At 47.2% G+C, this 26,456-nt stretch overlaps 1 protein-coding gene across 3 annotated transcripts in view; it reads right to left on the bottom strand.

Moving 5' to 3' along the window:
• LINGO1 (leucine rich repeat and Ig domain containing 1) overlaps window positions 1-26,456 on the bottom strand; it is a 462,452-nt gene that overhangs the window by 180,145 nt on the left and 255,851 nt on the right. The window lies entirely within an intron of this gene.

Raw genomic sequence — 26,456 nt, 5'->3', positions numbered from 1 at the left:
TTGACCTCTAGCAGTTCCCCACTGACACTGGGATAAACCTGGGAGTCCCCTAATGGCTTGGCTCTGGTATGAAATCCACACCTCTGGAGTTGCAGGAGCAAGTCTAAAAGGCAGGACTTAATAAACACCTCTCTCTTGGCTGTGCTTGCAACATCACACTCAGCAGGGTGCTAAAACAGGAGCTGTGGCATCTGGGGTCGCATAGGGCCCTGCAGCTCCTGCCGGGAACACCTTCATTTCAATAATTAAAAACAATTGTGTGCTGCTTCATTGACTCTTGCCATCCAAGTCTTCACCTTAAATACATGCCCTGTGGCCACGGGGAACCATTGCCACTGGCTGTTTCAAATCTAGCCTGGTCCAGTCTGCGACTGATCTTTTTATGGTGGGAAGCATGGAGCCTAGCCCTGTTTGTGTCTCACCCAGTGACCAGCCCCAACCCCTGCATGCAGGGGAATGCTCTCTCCTAGCATCCCAAGCAGATGACCCCAAAGGGGATGAGGACATGACTCATCTCTGTGCAGAGAGGGGAGTGAACGGCACCACACAGAGGGATCATGCAGCTTGCACATCCACCCTAGGCTCCGTGGTTGGAATTGGTCCGATCCCTCTTAGAGTTCCAAGTGGGGCAAGGCAGCTCTACTCCACATCACCACCACCCAGAACTGCTTCTTAATGGTACAGTCAAGCCCAGGGTTGACAACAGGGTGAACAGAATCCCATGGGCCGTGGTACCAAAGACCACTGAGACATCTAGCTGAATAGGCAATCATGACTGGACTGTGCCATCCTCTGTGAAAGCCCTGCATCCAAGGACCATGGGAGGGTTTCCCTGGATGGCTGTAGTGGTTGGAAATATGGGTCCAATGGCTGCAAGCCAAAGCAGACATGCAGACAGCGTCAAGGTCTTTACAAGTTCTTCTTTACTTTCCCAACAAAAGGCTCCCCGGCTATTGCCCTCCCCTGCTTAGAGGATATTTAAGCACATGTTTATATGCAGCACAAGTAGAATAGGCTTCCTACATGTCAAAGATGTGATCAGAGTGATCTATTAGGCTGGGGAAGAGCCTCTCATGGGAAGAAGCGGAAGCCCCACTGCTTGCATCTTTTATAACTCCATTGGACAAAGTTTGACAGGTTACGGTAGGGAATAGTCTTGAAGGGAACGGACAAGATGATCCGATATCAGGAGGCTGTTTCCATCTTCAGTGTTTCTAGCGTGTATTTAAATGAAGTATCAGAAGGAAGGGCAGTGGGGGGGAAGCTCCCATTGGAAAGTACATTTACATAGTAGAAACGAACCCGGGTGACTCCTGTGCTCCAAGCACCCATAGGCAACCGCATGGTGCAGTAGCTGCAGAGTTAGAAGACCTGGTTCTGATCCTATCTCTGGGGATTACCAGTTGCTCTTTCACCTTAGGTAAAACATATCACTGCTGTGCCTTGGTGCAAACTTGGGGTAATGAGACTCACCCACTTCTGTGAGGCACTTCTAGACCTGGACTGAAAGGGCAACATCTAACTACAGTGACAGGAGGCCTCTGGGAGCAAGGTACGTTCGTGAGCGGGTGACAGTATGTTTGGGAGGGAGGATGTAATAAAATAATAATCAGCGCTAATGTGTCTCTTTCCCTCTTCAAAGTACTATCCGCACATTAACTGAGTAACCCTCCCGACAACCCTGTGAGTGGCTAAGGGTTATAATCTCCTCTGCATATGAAGCGAAACTGAAGCAGAGAGGAGGTTACGTGATTTGCACAAGGTCACAGAGGGAACCGGTGTTAGAGCCAGGACTAGCATTCGTGAGTACCTGGCGCTCAGCCACCTGCTCAGTCTATTAGATAACTCCTCTCTCTCTGCAGTGACGGTTTTACTATCGTCTCACCCTCTTCTCAAGGTGCACTGCTCCATCTGGTCTATAGTCAGGGCTTGTTTGCCAATGGTGATGATGAACATCTACATACCAAGTACTGCACATGTGCTACAAATAGCAAAGGGCTCTTGCCAATAGGTGGCACTCTTCAGTACTGAACCAGCACCCCGGCATGGAAACAGGATTCGTCACAGAGAGCTGCGTGAACCTTTCCTGGAGTAACCCCTGAACCACGCGAAACTCACCTGGCTTCATGTGCCATCAAAAACCTGACCCTGAGCCCAAGGAGACAGTGTGGTCTAGTGGATAGGGTCATTGGCATGAGACTACTCTGGAGATCTGGGTTTCATTCCTGGCTCTGCCACTGCCCTGCTGTGGGACCATGGACAAGTCACTTGGTCTCCACACTGCCTGGAATGATGGGTTAGTGGAATATATGGGCTAAAGATGTTAACATTAGATAGTCGCTGTCCAACAGTAAACATTGCTAACAAGGTTCAGGGTTTGGTCTACAGAGACCTCAGCCTGCTTAGTGCCATGGCAAACACACTGTTAAAAATCCTTTTAACCTTTTATTAAAGATACAGAAAAGAAGGAAAAAACAGTCAAAGCACTTGAAATACAAAGGATTATGTGAGGCTTTCATTTTAACAGGACCCTTTGTTCCCTTTCCCTTTAGCTGGAGAGAATCTTTAGAGGAAAAAACCCTCAACTGAAGATCTCTTGGGTGGTACCAAAGATGGTAATGACTGTCCTTTGGGGAAAAGAGACAAAGTTAGTTCAGACGGGCTGCAGCTGTTGTTGTTAAAGTCTGATCCCATTTCATCCCAGGCGGTGTGTGGGATTCAGCTGAAGCCAGTAGAGGTGGTGATGTTATCTGGGTCCCTCTCTTTGGCCTGGTCAGGTCAAGACTTCTTTCAGGATCAGGAGATTGTGGGGATGGCAGCCATGATGGTGAAGCTTGCTCCGGTTGCCAATTTTCCCCCCGAAGTCCCTTTCTTTAAGGACCCACAAAGGGAGTGGTGATGGAATAGCCCAGCCGCTCATTATTTTGTCCGCCAACTAGGCCTAGTTTCCAACACCCCAATTTTGGTTCACTGATCTGGTTCAACACTTCTCTTGTTTACTAAGCATGAACTTAACACAGTCCTTGAGTTATATCAGGAGGCCTTTTTGTTTGGACTAATTCAGTCTTCCTTTCGTACCTTTTCCCACCAACATTTGTTCTTATAGGTTATTGTGACAACTTATGAACTTACACTTGTTTATTACAGTTGAACTCACAATTAGGGCAAACTTTTAGGCCCACTTATCACAACAGGCCCTGGTGGGCCTCTAGGTGTTACTGCAATACACACAACAATAATCGTGTTGAGAGGTTTGCACAAATCTGGAACCAGTGTTGAGCAAACGGGGCAACTTATGGTTCAAAATGATAGAAACTAGCAGCTTTGCATGGTTTCAGCATTAACCTAGGTGAAGCTTGGCAGCTGACGGTGTTCTCTGAATTTGGGGTTTGTTTAAACCTCAGATTCGAAGGGTAACTTGGGGGATGAATGAAAAGCCTTCCATTCTACTTAGTTCTAAGTCCTGTCCCAGATTGTCATGCAGTGTTGTGACTGTGTACTCCCACCTTCCACTTGAGAGGTACCGATAACGCCATTTCCAGGGGGGGAGCTGCCATTCCTATACACAAACAACACTGGGATCCTTTGGGATGTAAAGTGCTATGGGAATGCAAGATGTTATTGTTAGACATCTGTTAACGGGGTGAGCACGGTGGAAGTTCTATTCATGGGTCAAAAGCTTTCAGACAATTTAGGCACAGCAGCAGGTCACTTTGCTAGTTAGGTGGAACATGGGTGGTATAGTTAGAGATGAGCAAACCAATTCATTGAAAATTGGGTGTTCTTTCTATGAAAATAGAAACTGAGACCTGAACCTTTGACCCGGAACTTTTATGAAGCCCAGAAAATGTGTGCATAGTTTCTTGTACGTTTCATTTTCACTCAGCTCCCCGCTCCCTGATTCCATCCAGTTGCAGAAATACTACACAAACTGTAATACTTCTACCCCAGCCAGAAACCAGGAAGTACCAGAAATGGTGTGACAAATCCTGTTCTTGTTAGATCCCCAGTCTGATTTCATGACCAAAGAGTATTAGATAAAACTAAGGATAAACATCCCAACTGAATATAGCTACTGTACAGGTAACATAGAGATAGATTCATGTGTGTGGAGAGGAGTACACGATTTGAGAAAACTCTCCTTGACATTGGGTCCTGCAAAGATGCAGTATTTGTTTAGGATGTTGGTGAACACAACACTTCCATAGGGGCACGAGAGACACTGGCTGTCTGCAGTGGGGAGTCTATCAAATTAAACCACATACAGTCAGAGGCAGGCCTTGAGCCAAACTCAAACCTCCCCTGAAGTTCTGAGGTGTTGGGATCAGACGTTACGCCTATCTTTTCCTCAAGCATTGTGCTGGCATCCATCGGAGTGAAGAAGGAGACAGAAAATCTAAGCAGTAAGGAAATAAAAAGCACCAGTGTGGCAAAGCAAACTGGCTGCCCATCCCGGAAGACATACCATAGGTTCAAATATGGCTCAGATCACAAATGGAAGAGCTTGGAGATCTCAGTATCATCCTAATGGACATCATATATTAAAAAGAAAATGCTGACTATTATTTGTATTATGGTAGCCCCAACTGAAATAGGGGCTCTAGTGTCTAAAGCACACTACAATGAGACACAGTCGCTGCTCCCAAAACCTTACAATGTAAACAGACAATGGGTGGGAGGGGAAACTGAAGCACAGAGCTGTCTTGTCTAGGATCACACAGCTAGTCAGTAGCAGAGCTGGGAATAGAACCCAGGTCCCCATCCACTGGACCGTGCGGGGTCAGCCAAAGGGCAGTATAGTGGGGATGCTAAAAGTCAGGACAGAAGTGTACTAGCAAGACCGGGCAGAAGTTCATGCTAGTCATGGGGGTTGCGGGTAGAGGTCAGGAGGGGCTTTGGCAGAATGGACAGTAACACAGTACAAACCAGCTTTGTTGTGTTTGGCATTGTTTGCTTTTTACACACACTTTATCCCAAAATGTTTGAGCGAGTTACAATTGCAGGGATAAATCCAGGAGCAACAGCAGAAGAGCCCCGATCAGTAGCTTATACACTGTACTATAGCAATAGGCACCTCCGTACAATGTAAGACAGAAGCATGAGATGTAGGAGAACTATGCAGGCCTGGGAAAAGAGACCTATGTGTAAGGACTCAGGGCTGAAAGAACAGGATTGCTGGACATCAGCTGAGCTGTGAGAGGTCATTATAGGTATACGGAACAGTGGGAAGGCCATGAGTGGGGTGCATTGGCAGAGCTGTATGGGGAGCTCAGGACTGGTACTCCAGGAGTGGGTGAGCTGCTTAGCAGAGCGGCAGGAGGGCTCAGGACTGGAATCACAGGGGTGCTGCAGGGCATACTGGAAGAGCTGCATCAAGTCCCATGGCTGCCTAGGGGCCTAGCAGCGGAGTGGGAGACTCCTGACACCTGCCAGTGCCATAGCTGGCTCTAGCCAGGGTGATTGGTCCCTCATGTTTGTGAGCAGATTTAATGTGCAGGATTTACCGGATCTGAAAAAACGCCCTGGGGACTAACAGGGCTTTCTTGTGGCTGGCAGATGAACGGAATAAATCTATCCACAGGGCATAAATTGTTTAAGCAAAAATCCCTCTCACTTGAATATTTTGGAAGAAAAACAGTAAAAAACCCTCCTCTTTCCTCCCTTCAAGGTCAAAGCTGTTATTCTCGTCCACGGAGGAGAAAAAGAGCTTTTACAGGCAAGTTTAGCCAAAGGAAACTAAACATTTGGGAACTGGAGTACATTACTACCTTGACTGATCTGTCTACTTATATTAGGCTAAATATCTCTGTTTAATGGGGAATTATCATTTTAAAAGGCAAATTATACAAGGATCCCAGCACCGTGGTAGATAGGAAATGTTCGCAATGTGAGGAATAGCACATTGCTCCTGTGACAGGCTAGGGGGTAAGGAAATGAAGCATGTCCAGATTAGCTGTGATCGCAGCATAGCACCCACTAATGCCATGCAGGGCTGCCTGGAGAAAGATGGAGCAGGCTAGGTTAGGCAGGACAGCACACTCAGCGTCACTTATCCTCACTCTAGGTCACAGTGGTGGAGCCAGCATGCTAGGTCGGGCAGGACAGCATGCTTACTCTGGGCTGTAGGGTGGGTGGAACCAGCTGGGCCAGGTTACAAAGGAAAAGGCTCCCCGCATCCCCAGGCCTCATTTGGGGCTGGAGAGAGATGGAGCATGCTCATTTCTCCTAGGTTTCCAGTTGGAGTCTTGGACCATCTTTAGGTTATGAAGGACCCCATCCTCAGCACTACCTGGGCTTGTGCTGTGCTGTAGGGAGATAGAGATAGAACCTGCTCATAAGGGGAACGTACGGACTAATCACTAGGGGTGCTTTGCTCTTGGAGATCTGTCCCACACAACCTGGAGAGGCTTCGTCCACATGCATCTAGCACAGGGGCGGGCAAACTTTTTGGCCTGAGGGCCGCATCCGGTTTCTGAAATTGTATGGAGGGCTGGTTGGCATGGCCCATCTCCCGCCCCCTATCCGACCCTCCCCCCGCGTCTCGCCCCCTGATGGCCCCCCAGTGACCCCTGCCCCATCCACCCCACCCCGCTCTCTGTCCCCTGACCGCCCCCGGGACCCTTGCCCCATCCAACCATCCCTTCTCCCTGACTGCCCCCGGATCTACCACTCCTAACTGCCCCCCGCCACCCCATCCAACCTCTCCTCTCCTTCTGGACTGCCCCCCTGGAACTCCTGCTCCCATTCAACCCCCCTGTTCCCCGCCGTCTGACCACCCCGACCCCTATCCACACCCCCAGCCCCTGACCACCCCCGGAACTCCCCTGTCCTCTATCCAACACCCCCTGCTCCCTGTCCCCTTACTGCACTGCCTGAAGCACCGGTGGTGGGCAGCATGGCTGTACCAGGACAGGCAGCCGCACCATGCAGCACAGAGCACAGGGTTAGGCCGTGGCTCTGCAGCTGTGCTTCCCCAGGATCTTGCAGCCCAGAGCATTGCACCGATGGTGCAGTGAGCTGAGGCTGCAGGGGAAGGGGGAACAGTGGGGGAGGGGCCAGGGGCTAGCCTCCCAGGCCAGGAGTTCAGGGGCCGGGCAAGACGGTCCCGTGGGCTGGATGTGGCCCGCAGGCCATAGTTTGCCCACCTCTATAGCACAACATAAAGAATTGACATGCTACTACAGTCATTAGTCAGTCATAAACGGTGCAGGTGGATAGTACCAGGCCAGAGACGGTGCTCAATGGAGAACCTGTTTGACTTTAAACCTTGATCCAGATCCAAGTAAGATGCTTCCCTTAATTTATTTTGCCTTTAGAGAAATCCATCACAGCTTTACAGACCATCAGGAGAGGGCCAGCCTCAGTCACAGTGAGGTCCAATACAATACAGACATGAGAGCATTACGGTAGAGACAGACCTGGCAGCTCCCGCTCCACCCTAGCATGGGAATCATACAGAGAAAGCCCCCCCTCTCTCCAGCACCACTACCTGAGAATGCTTTTCCTTGTTTAAACTTCAGTGACTTACAGCAATGTTCAGAAGAATTTCTATACAGTAACAGCAGACAGAGTCCAAACGCACCCCTGACAATTGCACTGTCACCACAAAAATACCCCTGTGCTAAGGACTAGCTGGCAACTAGCTCTGAGCACTGGAAAAAAGGCACAAGCAGCCTCCTGCTCACTTTAGCATGAGTCCCAAAGGAGGAGGCCTGGGGCCATGTGTCCAGCCCCTCCCACAGAGCTGAGCATAAGCTGTACCGTCACAGGGTGCTGTAGACACTGCTCTGTTGCACACTCCCATGAGGGGTGATGCCTTTAGTCACCCTTGGTGTGGAGCTGGGTCTAGCTGGTCGCTGAATGTGGGATCAGGAAGGAATTTCCCCCCAGGCTGGACTGGCCTTGGAGGGTGGGTGTGGGGGGGGAGGGGAGGGAGGAATTCGCCTTCCTCTGCAGCATGGTGTGTGGGTCACTTGGTGGAATTATCTGGGTATATCTCACTTGAACAATTTTCTGCCATTGCAGGGGCCTTGGTGCATCTTGCTCCCTCCTGCTCTTTGCCTGTGGCATATAACAGATTAGTCTCCTGTGGGCTGTAATACCTTGGTCTAATTTCAGCTGTTGGTTTGGCGGGTGCTGGCTGGGTTCCTGGCCTGGGAGACAGGCCGTCAGACCCAATGAGCCGGTGGGCCTTCTGGCTTTAAATTCTACATTCTATTACCTTATTAGGCAGTGGTTTACATGCCACCATCCCACTCTGAGCCTTAACACCATGGATGTGCTTCACGCCCACAACTACGGCACCTCCAGCCAGCTTCTGACCCTCGGTTTTGTTCGCTCATGTAGAATTACTCTCTTTTTATTCCTTTGTAAGCAGTGTCAGGATGAGCTGCTCCCTGACATCTGGTGGTGCGGTGTGGCAAGTTGTGGAAAAGAACTTCAGGGGCCGATCTCATTTGCATAGGCACACCCACCCCGCCTAGAATGAGGCCATAGCTGCCCAAACAGTCACTTTGGCTGCTGTGGGATCCCCAGTGTCTCTGTTATTGTGGCAGGAAGAATAAATTGTTATTACCCTGATTATGCGAACTGTGCTTGGAACTGTACTTGGCCTTTTGTTATGATGGAGGGACTCACCATCAACTAAGTAGCACTCGCTAGGCAAGGGTCATGGGTTCCAAAACTCTGTGAATTGAGAGAGGGTGGGGACCAAGTATTAATACTTGGTGGCATGGGCCCCTTGGTGAGGGCCTTACATGCTAATTGCACTTCCTCCTCTCTCCACTGTGGAATATCAGAGCGAATTCATTAGAAGTCTAGCTATAGGCTGCTGAGCTCACTTTGGGCTAATGGTGCACCAGCACTGAGGCTCCCCTACTACAAGCTGAATTCACCAAAGAGCTGAACTGACTAAGAGCTGAAATCACTGAGTGTTGTGTTAAGTAGTGGGGGAGCCTGAAGATATATGGTGGAACAGTTTGCGGGACGGCTGGAGTGCCTGGTGGACAGGCTGGGGGAGCAGTTCATAGGACGGCGGGAGCTGCTGGTGGGATGCGGAGCAGTTCGCAGATCAGCTGGTGGAGCAGTTCGTGGGATGGCGGGAGCTGCGTGTGGGCAGCAGAGCAGAGCGGAGCTGAGCGAAGCAATTTGTGGGGCGGCTGGAAGAGTGGAGCGAAGGCCTATGGAGCTGTGGGGCGGTCAGCTTCAGATCATGTAAGGTGCCTCTTACCTCCACCCCCATCTCCACCCAGGTTGGGAGGTAAAGCTCTGTAGATAAACTTTTGAACTCTGGGGCTGCCCTGACCAGGGACAGAGACTTTTGGGTCATTGGACTTTTGGGACTTTGGGTGATTTGGGGTTGCTGGACTCAAGAACCAAAGGGAAAGGACATGCCCCAATTTGCTTGGGGTGGGTTTTTTGCTCATGGGTTGTGTTATGAATCCTGTTGGTGGTGTTTCCCCAACATAATGCCACATTGTTTCTCTCTGTTATTAAAAGGCTTTTTGCTACACTCAGACTAGGTGCTTGCGAGAGGGGAAGTATTGCCTCTTGGAGGCGCCCAGCGGGGTGGTATATATTTGTCCCAGGTCACTGGGTGGGGGCTCGAGCCGGTTTGCATTGTGTTATTGGAATGGATCCCCTAGATATTGAACCTGGCCCTTGTTGCTGCCAACTCTGACGGGCAGAAGGGTTACTCCTTCTTAGCAGAAATCAGTCACCCCAGGGGATGCCATGCACTGTCGCTGGGCATAGAGGGGGCAACACTGCACAGGGGCAACATTGGGCCAGGAGAAAGGCTGGTCTCTTGGCAGAGCTGGTGACCAAGTGCTTGCTGTCAGGCATGACTCAGCCATGACTTGGTAAGGATGACTTGCGCAGGGGTTAATGCACTGTCTGTCATCCTCACTTCGGAGCTGTGTGTGTGGGCCTGCACTTGGGAACGGGCCTTGGGAACACACACTGTCCCAGCACTGCGGTTCTCTGTGCCCACCTCTAATGCATTCTCCCACTCTCGCTCTCAGCACTCAGCAAACAGGCAGCCCCGTGGAGGAACCAACAAGATGCCTGCCGCAGAACAGAGCGGAGCAAAAGACAGCAGCAAGGAGCAGGCAGCAGCTAGCATTGAGCAGGACGCAATCAGAGGCAGAGGAAGCCAGAGAAGAGAAGCAGATGGAGGGCGTGGCTGGCTGTGAAACCACAGAGAAGAGCATCTCCATTATGGGACAGCTTGATTAATTGTAGGGCTGCTGCAGCTGCTCTGGGACACTTGTGAGCCACACTCTACTGAGACAGCTGAAGAGAGGGCTAATTAGTGCTGATTGTGATGTTGGCAGCTGCCTTCTAGGAACTGGACTGAGAGCACCGGCTCCCCATTCACATCTGGGAGAAACCCCAATACAGCATGATGCAGGAGCAGGGCAGGAGTTGGGGTGAAGCCAGGGGGCAACAAGAGACACTGAAGGGGTTAAAATGAGATGTTAAGAGCCTAAGACAAGCACCCAGGTTCTCATTGTTTAGTGAGACTTATAGGCCATGTGAGTGACATAAGAGTGGGAGGCCAAGACTCCTTTGTGTCGAAGCAGAGCCTCTGACAGGGCTGTTGCTTTAGTGCACTGCAGGCACTAAATTACCTGGACGTTTATGAGCAACGGTGCAAAGAAGCAGCTGCTGGAGACAGACACATTCAGCAGCTTCAGCTCAGGGTGAAAGGTTCCATGGATTCCCTGAGAGGAGCAGGGGATGGATGGCAGAGCAAGCAGCTGACGAGGAGGGGAGCGGGAGACACAAGGAGCTCTCTAAGCATGGGGCAAGCAAGAGAAAATCAGGGCCCAGCTCAGCACCCGGAGAGGTCTCGGAGACTTGGCCCAGAACTCCAAGGGGGTGAGTTCCCCTGCAGTACTCTGAGGCTGGGTTCACACTAGCTCTTTTGTAGCCATAGCATGATCACCCAGGCCGCTCCACCCCTCGCAATGCTGGGGGAGCACTTGTTTAAAGCAGACACAAGAGATTTTCTCTCTGCAACCACTGTCCCCTAAGTCAGAATCCAGTCTCGTCCCAGTGCTCTCCTTCCCCTCTTTTTACTTTACTTTCCCCATCTCTTTCGTTCTTCCTTTCCTCTCCCTCACCCCACTCTGCAGTGGTTCCTAATGATTATTATTTGTTTTTCATTTCTCTTGGAACTTTACAACGATCCTCAGAAAGAGGCGTATGTAACCGGAATTCACTCCAGGAGGCAGAGCATGGCAGATCCTGAGATCCAGGCTGACAAGCCGAGCGTCAGGCAGGAAGAAGTTTCTCTAGGCTGCTCACTCCTTGGCAACCACGTAAGAGAAGAACTTGCCATCCAGTGGCTAGGGCACTGAACTGGCAGCCAGGAGCCCTGGCCTCTATTCCTGGCCTGTTGTGTGAGACATTGAGCACGTCACTTCACTGCTCAGTGACTCGGTTTCCTCTCCCACCCCTTGTCTATTTACATTGGAACCTCTCTGAGTCAGGAACCCTCCCTGACTGGACACCACTGAGCACAATGGGGCCTCTTGGTGTTACTGTCATTGAAATAATCACGTTTGTGCTACTCCAGTGGAAGGCTGGTGTAAGTGAGAGCAGAACCAGGCCCCAGGGGCATATTGTAATTGCCCGTAAGTTCCCGTTTGTTTCCCCACACCCTTGCCATTGGTTGGGGTCCTCTCCCCTCGTAGCACTCATTCCCCAGAAGCCAGTCGCTGAGCCGAAAGGACAGTGGGAAGAAGATATGGAGAGGGAGAGAGCGAGTGAGCTTGAACAGGTTATCTTGGCCCCAACACAAAACAGGAGCAGCGAGGGAAAGCCACACTGAAATGGGATATCAAGGTCACAGTGAGCCGTGCCAACCTACGCACACATTAGCTCTCGTCAATAATTCAGCAGGCAGGGGTCGCCGAGCAGAGGTTTGGAGGAGGTCTCCGCTGAGGGAGGGCGGCTTCATTCAGAGGAGGCAAGTGGCTGGGGGCCAGTTTGAATCCAGCCTGCCTTTCTCCCATTGTACCACAGGAATGAAGAGGCATTAGTGTCGAGGCTCCAGCCTGGCAAGGCTTCCTCCAAACCCTCAGCCCAGGAACGCTGGATGGGGGAAGGAACGTTTCTGGCAAAGGATGGAATGATGGACTATTGACCCCAAGCAGACTTTTCTGAGCAGTTAAGAGGATGAGCTGGAAGCTAGCAGGGTTGAAAGGGGAACCGTTTCCATCTCCAAATACTCTACGTAGTGATCACTCTCCTGGTTCCACATGACACAGAGAGGGAACTGAGGACCATTTGTGGAGGAAGGGAACCTCACACCTGCTGCATCCTACCCCCCTCCTGAGCTATGCTGGCTGCACCTCGTCTCTCAGTAGGGACTGGAGCTCGGTGCTTCTCAGCTTTTTCCATACTGTAACACCGTGTTACAATGGCAGAATAATTTTGGGATCCCTTCCCATCTAGCCACAAAGAGAGGTGGTTGCCATCCTCTGAATCCTATTTGCATCCCCTGGGTTCAGAACCCTTGGTGTAGCCAAATCTTTATCTCTTGCAGCCTTGCATAGCTTTTATTCTAGTCCCTGCTCCACCTTTCTCATCTGGCAGCCCATTCGAACTGGAACATGAGCCTCAGCAGCACCAAGGCCCTTCATCCCCACCCAACTTCAGAGACAATAGCTGTCTCCCAAGTCAGACCCACACAGCAAAAAAATGCCTCCTCTGCTGGGTCCCCTAGCAATGGCTAGGAAAAATGGTGTGTTGCTAACATGTGTGGGATAGCCAGTTAAGAGCTGGGAAATGAGGAATACTGAAGAGATTTCATGGTATTTATAGTCATTGGGTAGGATTCTCCATTTTGCCTGGCACCCTGTACACTTATCCACCGCCCTCCTTGTGCCTCAGTTTCCCCATATGTAAAATGGGGATAAAGATATTGACCTCCTTCGTAAAGTGCTTTGAGATCTACTGATGAGACAAACACTGTATGAGCTAGGTATTATTATTAAAGAACGTGCAAAGTGGGCACAAGTCGGACGGGACCCTTTTGTGTTGGTATGAATGACAACAGTCAGTGTAGGGCAATGTGGAATCCGATCCATCCTCTGGTTTATGTACATAAATGGCATCACAGATGGGATGGTATTCATCTGTGTAAATCAATTTAGCCAAGTTAACTTTACAAAAGATGACCGTCGCTGCTTTTTCCTGGTAGGAATCTAGATTCACTGTGTGTAAGTATGTTTCCTGCTGTGCTAAATATTTGTTTAGAAGATACATTTGTTAGTTGGAACTTAGAGGTATTTCAAATCTAAATAATTGAGATCAGGCTTGTGTGACTTCTGTGTTTTTCAGTATTCAAATGGATTGTTTCTAACTTCTACAACCTATTCAGCTAGGAAGCAGAGCACACTGGCAGGAAGTGTGCCAGCTTGCATATTTCGTAGGCTGCTGCAGAAGCAATGCCTGACCAATTGCTCTGAATGTCTCATGTTTGCACCAATGAACCCTGTAGTAATTGAACTGCTGCTGCTTTGCAACTTTGGGAAGATTAATTTAGAAGCACGTGACCTGATTGTCAGCCCTTGCAGCTCCCACTGATTTCGTGTGAATGTCTTTGGAAAATATATGCAGTTATTGGGTTCAGTGAAGGAATCACTGGGTGAAATTCTATGGCCTGTGTTGTGCAGGAGGTCAGACTAAATTATCATAGTGGTCTCATCTGACCTTAAAATCTATATGTCTGTGAACCGTAGAGGTTCTGCAAGGTTAGCCCCTCAGTGTGTGGGGCAGCCCATAGCTGAGGATCCTGCTTTGTCACTCCTAGTCTGGCTGTGTGACTGAGCTTCTGATGATCATTGTAGCTGGGTGTGATTCTGATGAGTCATGTGACACCTTAAGTCAAGGTCTTAAAATTGTTATAAGAACAGAATTGGTTCGTCACGATCAAGTGAAACTTCCCATCACTTTGCAACCCACTGTCCATTCTCCCAGACAGCTGGCTGCCATGTCAGTGTTGCACACCATCCATTTCAAGTTTACTGATCAAACTGAAGGTTTATAAGACTAGCTTGAGAAGTCAGGGAAGAGCTATTACCCAATTGCAGATGGCTGGACACAGCCCAAACTTTAGGTGAATGATTAAAATGATCGGCACTTTTTTGGAAATGGAATTGATGTTCTGTACCTGCCGTTCATTTTCCATAAACCTACTAATGACATGATTGCAAAACAGGACACATCAGCAAACCCATTCTACTCTACATAAGTTCATGTAAAATCTATGTAAACTGGTCTTTCATTACGTATCCAAGCCTGAGCTCTTCTGCAGCAAGCCATTGTTTCAATGGCTCGTTTTTCCCCAAAGGCTGCATGAAAGAGGCACTTTTCAAATCCACTCACCAAGGACATAATGCTACTATATTCCGTGATGCTGACTGAGTTCTTATTAAAGGTATAGGCAAGAAAATCACATGAACCATGCATCCATGGTTAGATGCTAAGAAATCAGGTTCGTGGGTTTTTGTTTTTTTTTGTCTATCGGTCACATGAGTAGCACATTCTGGATGGGAACAGAAATCCAGTTTAGATTCTTGTTTTAGGAGTTGTATCCAAGTCTCTTTCTAGGTGCACAGAGAATCTGCTCCTAGAGACTGCAGGACCTGCTAGCCATGCCACGTGGGGTTTTATTTAGTCCATTTCTAGTGGGCACCAGAATTCTGGTTCTTCTCTTTCTTTCAAGTAAATGATCAGTCTTAGGGCGGCAGCCTTGTCTAAGGGATAGAGCACTGCACTCAGAGTCAGGAGACCTTGATTCCGTTCCTGGTTCGGCCACTGACCTGCTGTGTTACCTTGAGCAAGTAACATTTAATATGTGCTTCTGTTTCCTCTTCCACCCTCTGTCTACCATGTACAACTGTAAGCTCTTTGGGGCAGGGACTGTCTCTTACTATGTGCATGTGCAATGGGGGCCCGGTCTCTAGTGGGGGCTGCTAGATGTTACTGTAATACAAATAACTAATATTCCTAAGGGTCAATGACAGCGGAATCAGGCTTTCTCTGTCCGACACATATAGTCACTTCCTAGGATGGTCTCTTGGAAATAGCTTTGTGTGACCTGAGTATGGCCCTGGTGGACTTCTTGAGTTCTTCATGATTTGCAGACTCACAGTGTTTCTCAAATGTGGCCACCATGGCCACATGCAGCCACCAGAGGCTTTTCTTGCTGCCACAGCCTCCTGTGCTGTGATGGGGGAGACATGGCAAAGTAGTGACCCCTCCCTGTTGCTCTTGGATGCACCGCCTTGGTGTTGGTTGCTTGGGCTGCCAGCAGGGGTTGGACCCTGCCCCCCTCCAGAGACACCTGGGTACAATGCTGGAGGAGCAGGCAGCTGGTGAGTTCCCTACCTTCCCAGGGTTGGTGGGGCTCAGGCTTTGGGCCTCAGCCCTGGGGAGGCAGCGTGGCAGGCTCTGGCTGTGGAGCTTTGGGCTCCAGCCCTGGGGTCCGGCTAGGGTGACCAGATGTCCCGATTTTATAGGGACAGTCCTGATTTTTGGCCCTTTTTCCTATATAGGTTCCTATTACCCCTCACCACTTGTCCCGATTTTTCACACTTCCTGTCTGGTCACCCTAGCTCTGGCTGTGCGGCAACAGGCTCCAGCCGAACGGCTTCAGGCTCCATCCCCAGGCCCCGTCCCACGTCCATGGGGCTTTGGGATCTGGCCACAGGGCTTCAGACTCCAGCCCCCTGCTGCCTCCCCTGGCCACCCACCCACTCCAGCACCACTAACCCCGCTGCCTCCCTGACTCCCCCATCCAGGGCTTAATTTGTCCCCAGGCTTGTCAGGGATGAGTAAGTCTGCTGTGAAAAGTGATACTTGTATGTTTGTTAATATCACTTTTCACAACAAACTTACTAGCTAGCAATAAATAAATTAGACTAATTTGGACGTGTATGTGCGCATTTTTATTTGTTTTTCCTAAAGCTAATCAAGTATTTGAGGAAAAAGTGTAAGAATGGCCACCAGCGAGGGTTGGTGGCCGCACTCTGAGGCCACCAAAACTTTTGTCCTGAGAATGGCATGATGGATGCTTTTGATATACAGACCCTGGAGAGACCAGCATCCTTTCATCTAAGGCAAACAGAAAGATAATTCAAAAGGCATTATGACATGTCCCCTAAGAAACCAACTTGTGTCAAACTCTGTGCCTAAGCATTAGAACATCAGCTGAGCAGAGGCTGCCAAACTTGTTGCTCTGGGAAATTGAGCTATGCTTAGTCTGCCATCCCATACAAGGTAAAGTCTGCATTTAATACCTATTATCCTAACATCTCCCCATCTGTCCACTCTCCTCATGTGTCAGTAACTACAGCATGCCAGGGCCCGCTGATATCAATGGCACTTTAATTTCATCATTCCCAACTTATTTAGATCAATTAGGCAGCAATGAATGCACTCCATGGGGCCATGATGCAGTTGTAATCTCATCCAAGGGTTACCACTGCATCACAGGAGATATCATGATGGAATTATCGACCTGCTTAAAAAAAAATAGAATAAAAATAAACAGGAAGAAAATCCCCAAAGGGGGCATAGGGTTCACTTTGGTTTTATCCCATAGGTTCCCTTTTAATTTGGAATTGGTGGATGGGAATGTAAAGGGATAATGTTCCTCATTTAATTTGGAGGAGACCGTGTCTCTGCAGGACAGACAAAGATAGCTGCTTTGTCCAGGTGACTGGCTACAGCAGAGTGAGGGCATGGAAGGCAGGAATTCCTGTGAGGTTATTTCTACAATCCCACTTAAACCAATGGGAGCTGGGCCATTGATTTCAATGGGAGCAGAGTTAAAAGACTAGCACTTCTGAAAACCTCCCCCAACAATCCTACTCTGCTTATCCCTTGCTCCTTCCACCAGAGGATTGCATAGTGCTATACAAATACAATGAGCTCAGCCTCCCAACACCTCTGTGAGGTTGGTATTTTACCCCCATTTTACAGATAGGCAACCGAGACACACAAAAGGAGGAAAGTAACTTGCCAGTGCTACATAACAAATCTGTGGCAGGGCTGGGATAGGGATAGTGCCCTGCCTTCTGCTTTAGCCACAAGAGTGTGTTCCTCCTGTATAGTGTTTCTCAGTTACTGCCTGTATCTGAAAAGCTACATTGTGTTTTTCTATGTGGCTTAATACGGGCTCTGCCTCTCAGAACACAGAACATAGGGGTCTTTATTTGGGGCACATAATCCATTTCCAGAGGGACACTGGTAAAAATCAGTGGACACAAAATGGGAAACTAGGATCAATTCAAGTGCACACAAGTACCTTCCATTTGAGTCAGGCCAAGCATGGTTCCTGCTGACTCCAGGGCCTGGAGGTAGATGCATCTCTTTGGCACACCCCACTATTGCTGAATTACCTTCGCTCCACACATCCCATCCGATGTTACAGAAGTTGGTGTCATGTGTGGGAGCTGGACAAGCCCCCAAGGGCCAAACCTCTGATCTGGGCAGTTCCTCTAGAGCAGTGTTTCTCAACAACAGGTCCATGGACCGGCGCCGGTCCCTGAGATCTCCCTAATACAGTGTAGGAAGGCCGCAAGCCAGGCCCTGGTATCCAAAAGGTCGAGAATTACTGCTCTAAAGCACCTGCTTCCCAGCACAGAAAGTGGACCCGACAGCTAGTCTAGTATGGTCTGCTGGACATGAGCTCCGGAGAAACTTAGATTCCCCATAACAAGAGAGAGAGAGAGAGAGAGAGAGAGAGAGAGAGAGTGTGTTTGTCTAGCTTCTGTTAGGAGGCCCCACACAGGAGGAGGACTGGAGATAGTCAGCAGGAGACACCTCCTCCTTCTCGACGCCTTGCCTCCATTTCTTTGCATAGAGGAAAAGGTCAGGTTTGCTGCCGACAAGGGTCTGTCCCCAATCAGACCATCCTCCTGCCTTTGCTGCAGACAAGGATCATTTAGAGGCTCAGAAATACACTCCATGGCCAACAGGAGTCTTGTACCTTGGTTTTTTTTGGTGTTTAAAGGGAATGTCGTGCTGGCGAAAGGTGCTGGATTATGGCCCTGGAGCAGAAAGCCTCCACTTAGCCACACAGCATAGTGGCAGCGTAAGCTTCCCCCACATTGCCCTTCCAAAGTGCCTCTACCCTTACTTAGAGGTGAGTGGAGACTTGAGGCCCCACGCCTGTTCAGTTCCTGGCCTTTCGGCTCAGACTGACCACTTAGCAGTGATGTTAATTTTGTGATTCAGACAGGAATTGGACTGAAACTACCAAGGGTAGGTCTGCATCGCAGATGGAGGGGTGACAGAGGCTGAAACAGAACAGGCTCAGAGGAACAGGTGGCCATTACACAGGACCAGATTTTGCTAGCCAGAGCAGGACCTCACTCCACAAGTAGTCCTACTGATTTCAAAGGAATTATATGATTTCAAAGGAATTATATGCAGAACAAATACTATCAGTGTAAGGGAGACAGAATCTTGTCCTTAATCATTATTAACTAAAATGCCTTAAATAAACCAACTATCCAGGTAAAAATGACTTCTGGCCAAAGCAATCTGAGCTATGTACTATAGTTCCCAATATTATTTTCTTCGTCTCTCTTGTTCGGTGTATTTATTTTCTATCATATCAGACTAACAAACCAGCACTAAAGTACAAGCCACTTAATTGCAAAGAAATTTCAAATGCCCTCAGCAATGGTGCAAGCAGAAATTCTGCAGGATGGGATTTTGTCAGAATATGTGGAGAGTACCCAAGTCAGAACTGCCAAGATGACATATTTTGAAATGTCAACAAGTTATAATCCACTGATCGAGCACCAGAACCATGACTTTTCCTGTGTAACTTTTGTAGATGTCAGTCGCAGCACATTCTGGGCACTGCAGTTTGAATGACTTCCATTAAACTAAAATGCAGGATTTTAATGATTATGTGTGAAGGGCTGGATCCTCTGAGATTCTGAGCACTCCGGTCCCATTCCAGCAAAGCATCGATGTACTAGTAATACCATGGACATCCATGGAGACACTTGAATGCTTTAAGATAAGCAGCAAAATGCTTTTCTGGATCAGAACAGAGTGCTCAGCACCTTGCAGGATCGAATCCTAAGTCCCTGCTTCAGGAAAGCATCACAATCCAGGAAACTTTAAGCACATGCTTAAGTGCAACAGAAGTCAAATTGATTGCCCTGAATCGGGCGGCCCTTGGATGACAGTGTGTTCAGCCCTGTTCAAGACACAAACAAGATGATGGCCCATGCCCCGAAAAGCTTATGATATGGCTCCCAACTGTGCAAACACTGGTGCATGTGTGTAACTACATGCAAGTGAGTAGTTCCCTGGAGTTCTAAAAGGGGCTCACACATATAAATGTTTGCATGGCTGGCATCTAAAAGGGCAGCAAAGCAGTCTGGAAAACAGCTTGTCTAAACTCTAACACGTTTTTGCCAAATACGGAAGATTCTTAGAAAACATGGTTTTAAAAAGGAAGCTCTTCTGAATGCAAAGGGCACAGTCACCTGCCTTCCCTTCTTCATTCCTCCTGCCAGGTGCCAACTTTCCAGGAAGGTTTTCAGGGCTAGAGATGAGTTGCCTCCTAAGGCCACTATATCTTTGCTGAAGTCATCAGGAGGGAAAGACGATAGTCTAAATGTGGAATAACACCCTGCCTTTGCTCCACTTTACTCATTTAATGGGCTGGCTATTAAGGAGTGCTGATGTGCTGTGAACAGCATTACATTAGTGCTGCATAAATACATGAAAGCCAAAAACAATCATGTATCCAGTATTTGCCAGCTTGGTTACATATTTACTGAACCAGGGGTCACCCTGAAGACAGTCACTGTGACATCACACAAAATCCTGAAATAGGGCTTTAGAATAACCCGCAACTATAAAAAACACAGACTTAGCAACCATCTAGACTGCCCTGAGCAGACAGTGCTAAGTGCTCTCACAAATACAGAGTATCCAGAGAAGTCAGAAACCGGTACCCGAGCAGGTGTACATCTACCAATGTGATATATGCCATTATGTGCCAGCAATGCCCCTCTGCCATGTACATTGGCCAAACCGGACAGTCTCTACGTAAAAGAATAAATGGACACAAATCAGATGTCAAGAATTATAACATTCATAAACCAGTCGGAGAACACTTCAATCTCTCTGGTCACTCGATTACAGACCTAAAAGTCGCAATTCTTGAACAAAAAAACTTCAGAAACAGATTCCAGCAAGACACTGCTGAATTGGAATTAATTTGCAAACTGGACACCATTAAATTAGGCTTGAATAAAGACTGGGAGTGGATGTGTTGTTACACAAAGTAAAACTATTTTCCCATGTTTATTTCCCCTCCTCCCCTACTGTTCCTCACATGTTCTTGTCAACTGCTGGAAATGGCCCACCTTGATTATCACTACAAAAGGTTTTTTTTCTCTCCTGCTGGTAATAGCTCACCTTACCTGATCACTCTCATTATAGTGTGTACAGTAACACCCATTGTTACATGTTCTCTGTGTATATAAAATCTCCCCACTGTATTTTCCATTGCATGCATCTGATGAAGTGAGCTGTCGCTCATTGCGAAGAGTCCTTAAAGATACTTTAAATGGGCAAGTAAGAGGTGGAAATCCCCAGCTGGCGTAGAACTGGCAGACTTGTCAGTGGGGAAGGGGCATACCAGAGGTAGGCTGGCAGGGAGGGTTTGTAGCTGGAGTGTTGGAAATGTTCATGGATTTGCAAAACAGAGGAATTTCCAGAGGAAAAGGAACATTATTTAGGGTGGCACACGGGGCTTCAATTCCGATAATCTATGTGCATCAGGAAGCACTTCCTGACACAGCTAGCTCTAATAAACTGTGGAATTATCTGAGAAGTGGTGGGATATCTAAAGCTAGTCTGGGGAAAACCCTGGAGAATGTACTATTGGGAACAGTCCAGCAGGGAGATAACTGGCTGGCCTACCAGGTCTTTCTAGTTCTAGGAGTCTATAACCCAAGTGGTTGAGGTTAGTATGTAGGCAATTATTCAGGCCAACCGTCAAAGCCTGTGACTCTCATCCACTGTCATGCGGGTAACTGCTGAGGGACTTTATCCTCTGAAAGCTGCTATCACTGTCCTGAAAGGCATTGCATGACCCAGCTGTGAACCACATATTCTGAGAGCCCTTCATTCAACCCACACGTCTCAGCTCACTCTGAACTCTAGGGTACAGATGTGGGGACCTGCATGAAAACCCCCTAAGCTTATTTTTACCAGCTTAGGTTAAAACTTCCCCAAGGTACAAACTATTTTACCTTTTGCCCTTGGACTTTATTGCTGCCACCACCAAGTGTCTAACAAATATATAATAGGGAAAGAGCCAGCTTGGAAATGTCTTTCCCCCCCAAATCCTCCCCAACCCCTACACCCCCTTTCCTGGGGAAGGCTTGATAAAAATCCTCACCAATTTACATAAGTGAACACAGACCCAAAACCCTTGGATCTTAAGAACAATGAAAAAGCAATCAGGTTCTTAAAAGAAGAATTTTAATTGAAGAAAAAGTAAAAGAATCACCTCTGTAAAATCAGGATGGTAAACACCTTACAGGGTAATTAGATTCAAAACATAGAGACTCCCTCTAGGCAAAACCTTAAGTTACAAAAAGACACAAAAACAGGAATATACATTCCATTCAGCACAGCTTATTTTATCAGCCATTTAAACAAAACAGAATCTAACGCATATCTAGCTAGATTACTTACTAAGTTCTAAGACTCTATTCCTTTTCTGTCCCCAGCAAAAGCATCACACAGACAGAGAGAACCTTTGTTTCTCCCCACCTCCAGCTTTGAAAGTATCTTGTCTCTTCATTGGTCATTTTGGTCAGGTGCCAGCTAGCTTCTTAACCCTTTACAGGTGAAAGGGTTTTTCCTCTGGCCAGGAGGGATTTTAAAGGTGTTTACCCTTCCCTTTATATTTATAACAGCTTGTCTGCTCATCCTCCCCAGCAAACCTAGCAGGCTGGTCGGTTGTGGTGCAGACTTGGGAAACAAAGATACCAATGGTGTGTGTGTGTAATCAGGCCAATAGGGGCTTTTAACAAACTCACAAAGATCTTTCTATCCACGCTGAATTTGTGCGAGGCATTTTTCCCCCATCCAGAGTAAGAGAATAACAGTGCTCAGAAATGTAATGCCTCAGAAGTTTTGTGAATTACGGCGTCACGCTGCACAGATCTGACCTTTTCAATATTCTGTATTATGATTGGCTGCCCATTTTCCCTCAATCCCCACAGGCTAATTAGACTGCAAGAGGAGCTGAAGGCAGCCCAGGAAGCCAATCCCATTGTAGAACACTGAAAAGGTCAAAGACATACAAGCTTAATGAAGTTGCTCTCGGGAGGACAGCTGTAACAAGATGGGGAAAGAGCCTTTAGCCAATCCCGGCTGCAGGAAGAGAGAAGAAGTCTCCTGGTACTAATTCAACATTACACTATATCACAGGGCTCTTGCAATGGGATTCCACCTGGCAACTGAGATGTCTCTGAAGCATCTGCATTCCCCAAACTATACAGAAGGCTCATTGCTTTCGTTGGGGTAGCTTGTGAAAACCTTACTTCAATTGACTTAAATGGGACCACCCTCTGGAGCCTGTGCTTCCCAATGTAGGTATTTCATAATTCTGTCCTTCATCTGTGACCTTCCTGGTGCAAGAGCTGCCTTCCCCTGTGAATGGACAGAGCATGACACATGGTGGGTGTCACTGAAATAGGAATAATACTACTAAATAATGAGGTTGAGGCAGCAAGTCATAAAGCAACTAACTAGCGTTTCAATGGGGATAGGAGACAGTATTGTCCCCTAGCATCAGGCATGACAAAGCACATTAAACAAGTATTAATTGGGCCAGAGAGATTACTATTTGCCTTGTAAGAGGCAGCTGTTTATGGTTTAGTCTCCCCTTGATGTGTGTGTGCATAAATGCATCAAAGAGAGAATTCAACTCTTGGATACCAAGTCACATAAATGGACAGACAGAAAGGCAGGAAAAACAGAGAGAACAAACCCAAGAAGGTTGGATTCTGAATGTAATTAGAACTCGTCAGAGAAACTTTGACGGAACCATATTTCATCAGATTATACAGTTTGTTGAAATCATAACACTTCAGCCATTTGAAATCATGACACTTCCAAAATTTCAGTTAGGAATAAAACAGAGAAAAGGTCCAACAACGTCAAAATGACCCATTTTGACTTTTCAGAATGAAACACTCGGGTTTTTTGTTTTGAATGACTTTTTATTTCAGTTTTTTCATTTTGTATTACATTATATATTATAATATGACATTTTTAAAAAGTCAAAAACAAACCAAACCATTTCAATCCATTCAAAACATTTTTGGAAATTTCTTTTGTGGAGAATTTTGAAATGTTTGGTTTTCAGTCTGATTTGGAACAAAATCAAAATTTGAAATCTTGAAATTCTTTGCAAAATGGAACATGTTAGTCACCCAGCTGCCCTTGATATAGTCAAAAAGGTTTGGCGAACCTGAATCCGACCCACACATTCTTGTGATGCAACAGCATTGGTGCTGGCAATACTTGGGTTTGAGTCTGGCAGGCTCAAATGCAGCAGGGTTGGTTCTCTGCTCAGGCCGTTCTCCTGGCTCTGTGCTAGACTCTTCAAAAGTCATATGTACAGAGAACAGTAAATAATAATCCAATTATAAATATACAGCTTGAAAAGCTTCGAATGATTAACCATCAACTGGCACATGTCTGGAGTCCTCACTATCCAGACCATTGCCTATTAGCTCCGCAGGGGAGTAGAAACTCTTAACTATGGCTCCACAACACCTAAGTATCTTCACAAGTTTGTGTTGTGACACAACCAACAAGCCAAGAGTCCCAGAAGCTGGTCTCCTGAAATCTGTAGGCCAGATCCTCATTTACTTCAATTAAGCTGAGGTGTGTGACCCTGGATCCTTGTGGACTAAACTTTACTACCTCCAGCATGTGATCACATCATGGCTGCTTGGGCTGCTGAAGGGCAGCTCTGTGTATGCCTTGGAGGTCGGAGCCTCAGTTCTAGGAAGCCAAAACTCTGCAGAACCACAGCCGCAAACCCTGGTGGGTGACTCAGCCCTCCATCCATTCCAATGAGGTCAGCTGGGTTCCATGTCATTTTTTCAAAAAACCTGTGGTCCTGTCTGCCTGTGTTCCACTTAAGTTCTGTTTTAAGGACTTATGTGGTGAATAAGTGTTGACCTTCTGAACACAGCTGACTTTCACCCATACTTCCGACTGTCCCTTTCACATCTGCAGTCTCGGTCACCAGAGGCTTGGTCCTCAGCTGGAGTAAATCAGTGAAGCTCCATTCACCTCTGTTGAATGACACTGATTTACTCCAGCTGAGGACGTAGCCCTACACAAATAAATATGGCCCTGGGTGCAATCTCTGGGGAAACACGTCATCTCACTTTATGGTATCCCGCTGATGTCCCCTGTTGCAGCAAAGCTCCAAGAACAGTTCATTCTTACACCTGTTCCCCTCAAACTCTCCTCATGTGGTTGTACCTACAGGGGAGGTTGTGTGTTTCCACATACAATAGAATCTCAGAGTTACAAACACCAGGATTATGAACTGACCAGTCAACCACACGCCTCATTTGGAACCAGAAGTATGCAATCAGGCAGCAGCAGAGACCCAAAAAAAAAAAAAAAAAAAAGCAAATACAGTACAGTACACTGTGTTAAATGTAAACTGCTAAAAAAAAATACAAGGAAAGTTAAATAAAAGATTTGACAAGGTAAGGAAACAGTTTCTGTGCTTGTTTCATTTAAATTAAGATGGTTAAAAGCAGCATTTTTCTTCTGCATAGTAAAGTTTCAAAGCTGCATTAAGTCAACGCTCAGGTGTAAACTTTTGAACGAACCACCATAACGTTTTGTTCAGAGTTACGAACAACTGCCACTCCTGAGGGGTTCGGAAGTCTGAGGCTCTCCTGTAGAGTTGTTTTATTTGTAAAAACATTTGTCCATTTTCCTATACATACAACAACAGGCAAAATATTATCCATGCATAGAAACTTCACTCAGTATATGACAAGGGCAAACAATGGGTGGGAAACTGAAGAGGCACAGGTAGGGCCAGATTCTCATTTATGCTGAAGCCTTTTATAGTGCTCTGTGTAAAGGGGTCTTCAGGTGAGTGCAATGTACAGTGGTGGAAAGGGGACTTAGGGTAAATAAGCATCAGGCTCCTAAAGTTTCCATTTGGTGCAAAGTACTTGTTATTTAGGGAAATAAAATTAAGGAAATAATTAAAAAACCCAAGTATCATGCGGGAGAGCAGGGTAATAATATGCAATTAGCTCCTCGTTGATCAGTGTGAAATGAAAACAGGAGGAATAAGAGAGAAAAGAAGACAGTGAGATGCAGAAAAGAAAGGATGCAAGATATTATACAGATAGCTAGATATAATTGTCTGTAGGTGGTGAAGTGCTGTGGGATCTTTCGGGATGAAAAGCAAGGGTTAAAAGTTATTACTGGTGCTTTCTGAGAGATGGAATATATCACAGCTCTGGCAAAAATATTAAGATTTTTCTAAAATAATGTTTAGTTTTTAGGTTTTTTAAAAAGTGAATCTGGGCAAAGGAGCAAGTTGACATTAATGACAGATGGGATGGAAACATTTTGTCTGGGAAAAAAAAATCTGCTTTTGAGTCACACGCATGCAGAAATAAAAAGCAACTTAACCTCTTCAGATCTACCCCATCTCCCAGGTTCACTTTTCAAAGTGCAGTTGACATTCCAATGCATGCCCCTTCCTCCTGCACAGGCCAAATCGGGCACTAGCAGAGAAAGGGTTAAAATGTCGAGGATAAAATGATCTTATGTTTTGTCTGGTGAATAGGCTATGAGCCAGCCAAGCAGTTTGCCTTTGTGCTCTCCAAAGAAGCTTGAGCTCCTAGTCTGAATCCCTTTTACAGGATGGCAAATTGTGCACTGAGAGAGCCCTTCCGAGCTTCTCTAACAACCCCCCAAACAAGGCAGTCCTCAGAGTTGTCAGCTGGGCTCCCCTCTGAGCTTTCTAGGGTCCACTCTGAGTAAAACTCAAGCAATCTGACCCACAACCAGGCCATGCCACACATATGTCCCTGGGAATGCAGCCTGCTGAGATATGCACAGCTCTAGGTTTAATGACAGGCATGAGCCCCAGTATTATGATCCAGATTTTCAATGCACCCTTAAGCCAGGAATTCAGGAGTGCTGGCTTGGGCTGCTCTCTAGCTGGAACTGAAGGTTGAGCTGAACACCCCAGAAAGGAGGAAACTGACAATATTTATATACATAATAATAATTCCCCTTTGGATTATCAATCATGAAATAATGATAGGTCGGTGAGAGGAGATGATTGATTGAAACTGCCCCATGTGACCATTCATATTTGCAATATCAGGATA

The sequence above is a fragment of the Lepidochelys kempii genome, chromosome 10 (assembly GCF_965140265.1).
Source record: "Lepidochelys kempii isolate rLepKem1 chromosome 10, rLepKem1.hap2, whole genome shotgun sequence".
NCBI lineage: Eukaryota > Metazoa > Chordata > Testudines > Cheloniidae > Lepidochelys > Lepidochelys kempii.
Note: the sequence above shows the minus strand (reverse complement) of the source record. Positions and strands in the feature narration are given on the sequence as shown.